Raw genomic sequence first — 6,633 nt, forward strand, 5'->3', positions numbered from 1 at the left:
AATAACTCATAATAACTGCTGCAATTCTTTTGAACAAAAAGCATTTGAAACCCCCACTCAGGCATGAAGCCTACTTGGTGCCCTTGGGCCAGTCACTATCTTAGGCTAACTTACTTCAAAAGGTTGTTGTGAGGATAGAATAGTAAGGGGAAGAACGATGAACCCCACCTTGAGCTCTTTAAATAACACCCCCCCATCTAAGTGTGGAGTTGCACCAGCCCACACCAATATTCCCCCCACCCCAAGCATCCCTGAGTTGGACAGGCCTTTGTTTTATTCTAATTTTACTTTTCTGTAAGTTACTCATCCCTTGGGAAGCTTATGAAGGGTGGAGTATATATAAATGTCCAAACTATTTTATTTATGTGAACAACTCTGCTGGGATATGTGCATTTTAAAATCTGAATTAGTATTTTTAAAGGAAGGCAGGAGTTTGACAATAAATAATAATACAGCAAAGTGCTCAAAAAGCCTCATTTCAGAGATCCTGTTAATGTATTTTGGTTTGAGAAAGTTGACCTGAGGTTTTCATTTGAAACACAAACTGTTACGTTGAATACACACACTGGGATGCCAAGGGGAGTACTGGGTTGTATTGAATTAACTCACTCAGAGTAGGCCCATTGAAATCAATGGCCATGACTCATGTAGGCCCAGTAATTTCAGTGGGTCTGTTATTCAACTGAATAACAACTCACTGTGTTGGCTTACGTTTTACAGCTTTTGTGATCCATTGAAAATGGGTCAAGTTAGTATTCACACTTGAAATGTAAAGGTTTTCAACCTGACTGTGTGTACCAAGTTCTTTTTTCTGATATCTTGAAGTTCAATAAAATTCTCACATGACAGACAGTCTTACAAATGGAATGATGAATGGACCTGTAAAACTCAAGACCTCATTTAATCAGCTGAATTAATGCATCTAAGAAGACAGCCAACTGTGCTCTCTGGACTGTAGGAAACTCAATTTGGAAGCTACTATTTCAAAACTTCTTTGGTAGATGATCCAGCTAGTGTCTTAGACATTTGGCAGGCTCAGCTACCATCATAAACTCATCACTAGGAAGTAAGTACGCTTCATTTTTCTCTGTCAAATGTTGGACGTATGTAATTAGCTCAAACATTCACATTTCTGTACTTGGATCCAAAGAACTGCTTTAACCGAGTCCAACAAGAGTAGCTTGTTATAAACCATTTTTCAAACTTCCCTAAAATAATGGCTTCTATGTAGCATGGGGAACTGTTGTTTTAAGGAATACAAGTTGAAAAATCCTTTGACCACGTGAAACTGTGCTGTTGTCTGATTTCAGCCCTAGAGTTAGTATGCAAAGAATCACTATTAATGTATAAAGAGTGTGTGGTAAAGGTCCCCAGCCGCTCACCCCTCAAGAACAACTTCGTGAAATATACTAACTTTACTACAGAGTGCATGATACAATTCAATAAAATTAGCTTTTTCTGCATCTTCAGAAACAAACCAGAAGGAGTAATTGCCTCTTGTGTTGTTGGGTCCAGCAATAGGTCTTTGAAATGTGCCTGTCCTTGCAGGCTTGTACTTGCTTTCTGTACATATGAAGCGTTCTGCTGCTCGCATATAATCCACACCAGGGTCTGTACTGCAGATGGAGTTGGTGAGTTTTGTTCTGTACTCTTTTTGACCACAATAAATACAGTGGCCTGATTCCCACAACCTGGTAAGTCAAACTATGGCTTAATGGAACCATACAGACTCCTGAACCATCACAGCCCCTTTGCACCTTCCTAGGCTTTTTGATTCCCTCATCTCATGTCATGGGAACCTGGGTTCTCTCCTCGCTAACCAAGTTTTATTAAGCTTGGCTTACTGTGTTGTGTGAACCAGGCCATTCTGTCCTGATTTGAATACTATTGAATCCAATCTTGAAGAAACAACAGCCTTGGTTACTGTTCGCTTACAGCAGAGAATCACAACAAAACTGTTGAAAACTTGTACATAACAAGTATCTATGTAGGAGTAAGTCTTGTGGCAGAGTGTCATTACCATGGCGACTAGTTCCACTAGAGGATACATTAACCACTGTGCTAAGTAAGCCATAGAGTAATGCAAAGCAGTGGATTCCATTTCAAATGGACACTCTCATTCATTCATTTGCACAAATGGCCTCTTCTTTGCAGTCATTGTAACAGAGGAAGAATATCTGCAGTTTGCCAGATATTATTTCTCCATCACAATCATTAGCTGCTTGCTGGGTTGCATTTTTTAAAAACAAATATTAACAGAAGAGTTAAATCTCACACTTTCCTGCTGCACTTTGCCTTTTTCATACCTGGTGCTAAATTTATATAGCAGGAAGTACGCAGATGATCTAAAAACGAACACGTATTCTACAATGCATATTCCGGAGGAAAATTCAAGCCAGGCTTTTTTAAATTATGAAAACTCCTTAAATGCAAATGCTGCCAAAACTGCCTTGAAGGAGCTGGCTAGCTTTGCTCTCTCACTTGCTCATTCAATTATCTTTGAACGATGAGCTGCTCACATTTAATGCAGCAGAAATGTACCCGTTGTCAAAAGTTGAAGTGCCCATGCCTTTACTGGTCCAACTATGTTTTCCTTGTACTGTACTGTAGGCATATTTGGCAGGCTCCCACATGTTGAGAGGAAAAGTGCTTCTTAATGGACTGCATTACCATCTTAACCTTATTTGGCATTGACTCCTATTTGATTATTTAGTATCAAGAGGGCAACCTGACCCAGGGAGTAATGCATCATAATCCCAATGGCAATTGCTCAAATAATGATAGAATGACCTACAGAAACTTTTATGGGCAGCAGCAGTAGGCAGTTACTAAGGCAGACTGGGCAACCAATGAATCAATTAATTTGCCCCTTCCCGTGCTGTGGTGTCTGGAAGATATTTTATTTGCTTATTTGGAAATGTATAAGCAACTGATCAACTCAGCTGAATTCCCAAAGCTGAGAACACCAATAAAAACTAACACAATGTGATAACCGTTGGCTCCTTTAGCACATGGACTGCAAGTATAGCACCCATGGGCATCCATGGGCCTCTAAAGGCCTTCCCTGGTGCTATAAGGTTCCATCCTGTTCAAAAGGAGACTTTTTTCCTAGCCTAATTGATCTGCCTGGGGATTTCAGCTGAGGAGGGAAGTTTCCCCCACAAATGGCATTCTCCAGGAAGATCACACACACACAAACAAACATACCCCAAATTAGACTTGATAAAAAGTCAATACTTTTTTTCATTCCTAAGTGCTGTGTGTGCTTGGTGCCCAAAACTGTTTTTCTGGTTTGCAAATGTGCCTGTGGACTCAAAAGGGTTGCTGATCCCTGTTATAGCGACCATGCATACTTTTTCTGCAAACCCACACCATCAATGTTAGACTTACAGTCATTGTGCTGTCCTGTTTTAATTTATCAGTGCCAAATTGCTGGTGCAAGGTTGGGTATGGAAGAGCCTCAGAGAGGACAGCTGCAGGGCAAAGGTGAAAAAGGATTTCAACTGTGTTTGGGCATTTTTACCCTTATGCTGTGCCCTTATAAGCACTCAGTTTTCACAAAACAAATTTATTCAGTTGCCCTATTCATCATAATATGGTGATGTGCCTCATTGATCATTCTTTCAACTCCAACAGCCAGCAATCCTACAAGTAGGCGATCTATGCTTTTTTAAAGTTGGCAGCTGACACTTAAGTTGAAGATGCATCTACACCTTGCTTTTGAAAGGTTTGTAACTCACTGCCTCTAACAGCTCACATAATATAAAAAAGGATCAATCCTTTATCAGCATCATCTGCACAGTGCGTATGTGCATTTTTCCCCCTTGTTCTGCCACTGAGAGATGTTCCTCAGTGGAGGCAAGTATGAAATGCAAGGTTGGCTCCAGATTTGAGGAGGCAAAGTGGGTCTTCCCCTTCATCCATAAGCCATGGTAGACTACCTGGGCAGTCAGGGGAATGGGCAGTAATGTTGGCAGCAAGGCTCTGAGGAGAACTCCAAGCAGCACCGGATGTCTGAATCTAGCCACCATTTCATTCCTCACAATGCCTCTGACATCGCATCAGTCTGCAGCATTGTGGAAAATTAAAAGAGTGCTGCTCAGAGCACTGGAATTGGGTTTCCCCATAATAATGTGTCAGCCAAAGAATATTCTTCCCAAGCTAAAATTGAATGGCTTTAAAAAAAAATAATACAGTGGTACCTCGGGTTAAGTACTTAATTCGTTCCAGAGGTCCGTTCTTAACCTGAAACTGTTCTTAACCTGAAGCACCACTTTAGCTAATGGGGGCTCCTGCTGCTGCCGCTGTGCCACCGGAGCACGATTTCTGTTCTCATCCTGAAGCAAAGTTCTTAACCCGAGGTAATATTTCTGGATTAGCGGAATCTGTAACCTGAAGTGTATGTAACCTGAAGCATATGTAACCCTAGGTACCACTGTAAATTACAGGGTATTATTTAAATTTCTACAGGCATCATGAATTGTGACAGTTTCTTTTAATGTTTATGGTCTTCTTAATGCCTTATATGATTAATTCACTTTTACATCCTTTAACTTGCCATCACCCGCCTTGCCTTTTTCTGAATATTCTATCTCAGTTCTGACCTATTTTCAGTTAAAGATTTCCCACCTTCTTTTTTTCATAAAGGCTACTAAGTTCTTCTTTCCATGTATTATCAAGTGCCACCTGCTGTTACTTTTAATATAACTGTTAAGCTTTAGCTTTTGTATATATTTGAGGCTCTCTCTTTGATATTCAGATATCGTAACTCAATATTTCACATGCCTGGAGTCCTCATTTGTTGCAAATCTTTCATATAAAGGCAGCATGCTCCTAAAAATATTATATCCCGTTTACAAATGTTATGTAGCTTAAATGTTTTATCTCCCAAGTGTAGAAACAGGAGCATTACTCACTACTGGGTGTTCCACTGACACAAATGTTTTGAGTTTGCTCAGATGGAATATGTTCTACTAAAATAATTAGACTCCCATATTCTGCACTGGGATTTAAATAAAGTTCTGTGCAGTCACTAGAGGTGACAAGCTGTGGTTCAGTCTCAGGACCCTGAGTACATGAGAATGGAGATTAGATTGTTAGCTTCACTATAATGTTATAACATAACCTGATATCTGGCAGTACAAGCAGGAGCAGCTGGTGAGGAGGGGCAGCACCAGTCACCTGACCTCCTGGCAACAGAGTCAATGCTGCTTACTAGGAGGAAGAGTGGGAAGGGCAAAGAAGCAGCCAGGGAGCTCAGTGCTGATCAGGCAAATTGCTGCAGGCACCAGATTGGCTCTTCTGATGCCCTGGACAACACCAGCCTCCCCACCTCATTGCCCCTCCCAGTAAGTGGCAGTGACTTCGCTGCCTTCTGGGAGGCCAAGTGTGTTGTGGTCTTCCTCCTCACCAATTGCTCTGCAGTACAAATGAAATTGACTGGGCATGCTGTCTGTGGCTGATAGGATGTGTAGTCTAAAACACCTGGTGGGTACCAGGTTGGCAAAGGTTGAAGTAAACCATAATAAATGTCCAAAACCAAGAAGACAAAAAAAAATGTTCAAAAGGCTTCTAATTTTGCATTGCAACTTAAACAGTTCAGCTGTGTTATAGACAAGGATGCTAGTGTGTAAACAAGAATTTAGTGAAACTTATCCTGATTGTACTCTTATACTGCAGTGTTTTCATCCACTAAACTTTAAAGAAAATCAAACTTTCCACAGTGTTTCAACATGAGAACTAAAAGTGTGGAGCAGGTTGGTTCTGTTCCATAACTGGAGCAGTTTCTTACATGTTACAGGTCAAAAAGACAATCACATAAATTATATAAGCACACATTTAAAAAGAAATGCTAGGCCTAATCTTGTGATGTACCAGATTTAATGAATTTCAGTTTCAAGGCTGCATGTTTTCTATAGCAGGGCAAGCAACAGCTGGTGGGAAGGCCAGTTTAGACTTGGAAGACACAGTATGAGTGGAAATAGAGTTAATTCCCACCTCAACCCTGGCAATTCTGACAGCTGCTTTCAAAAGAAAGCAGAGTGGTCATGGGTCTCTTCTATTTAATTGGTGCTAAATGAACCATTTGTGAAGCTATGGGCTTAGCTTAACCAGGGGTAGCTATAACCTACAGTCTGGGGGGAAAGGTTACTGTTCCTAAAACTAAGCTATTTATTCCAGGAGCCTGAATATCACTTAAAAGCTGTCAGACTCATTGCCACACTGAACTTTCATAGGACAATAAACATAAGTCTACCTGTGAACATTCTGCCAATAAAGAGTGGAAAATAAATGAAGAAAGGAGGAGAAAATTGCAGGAGGGGGGCAGAGAAATACTGCATACGGTAACTGCTGATTCGGGGAATGGATATAAGAGCACTTCCATGCAATTTTAATGAAACTATTGATTGGTTTTATGTTTGCTGCCTAGAGACTATGGTGCCCAATACATTAGTAATACAGTACATAAAAGAGACATTATAATGTCATATGAATATGCCAGTAGGACTGTTTTTAATATTATGCTTTTGTTGCAGGCAGAACCAGTAGCAAAGTCAGAACACTGATGAATCTGTCATTTACTTTTGCTATGGAAGATACTGCATATCAACTCTGCACAAAGGTTGACATTTG

Source organism: Podarcis filfolensis, assembly GCF_964270895.1.
Source record: "Podarcis filfolensis genome assembly, chromosome: 3".
Lineage (NCBI taxonomy): Eukaryota > Metazoa > Chordata > Lepidosauria > Squamata > Lacertidae > Podarcis > Podarcis filfolensis.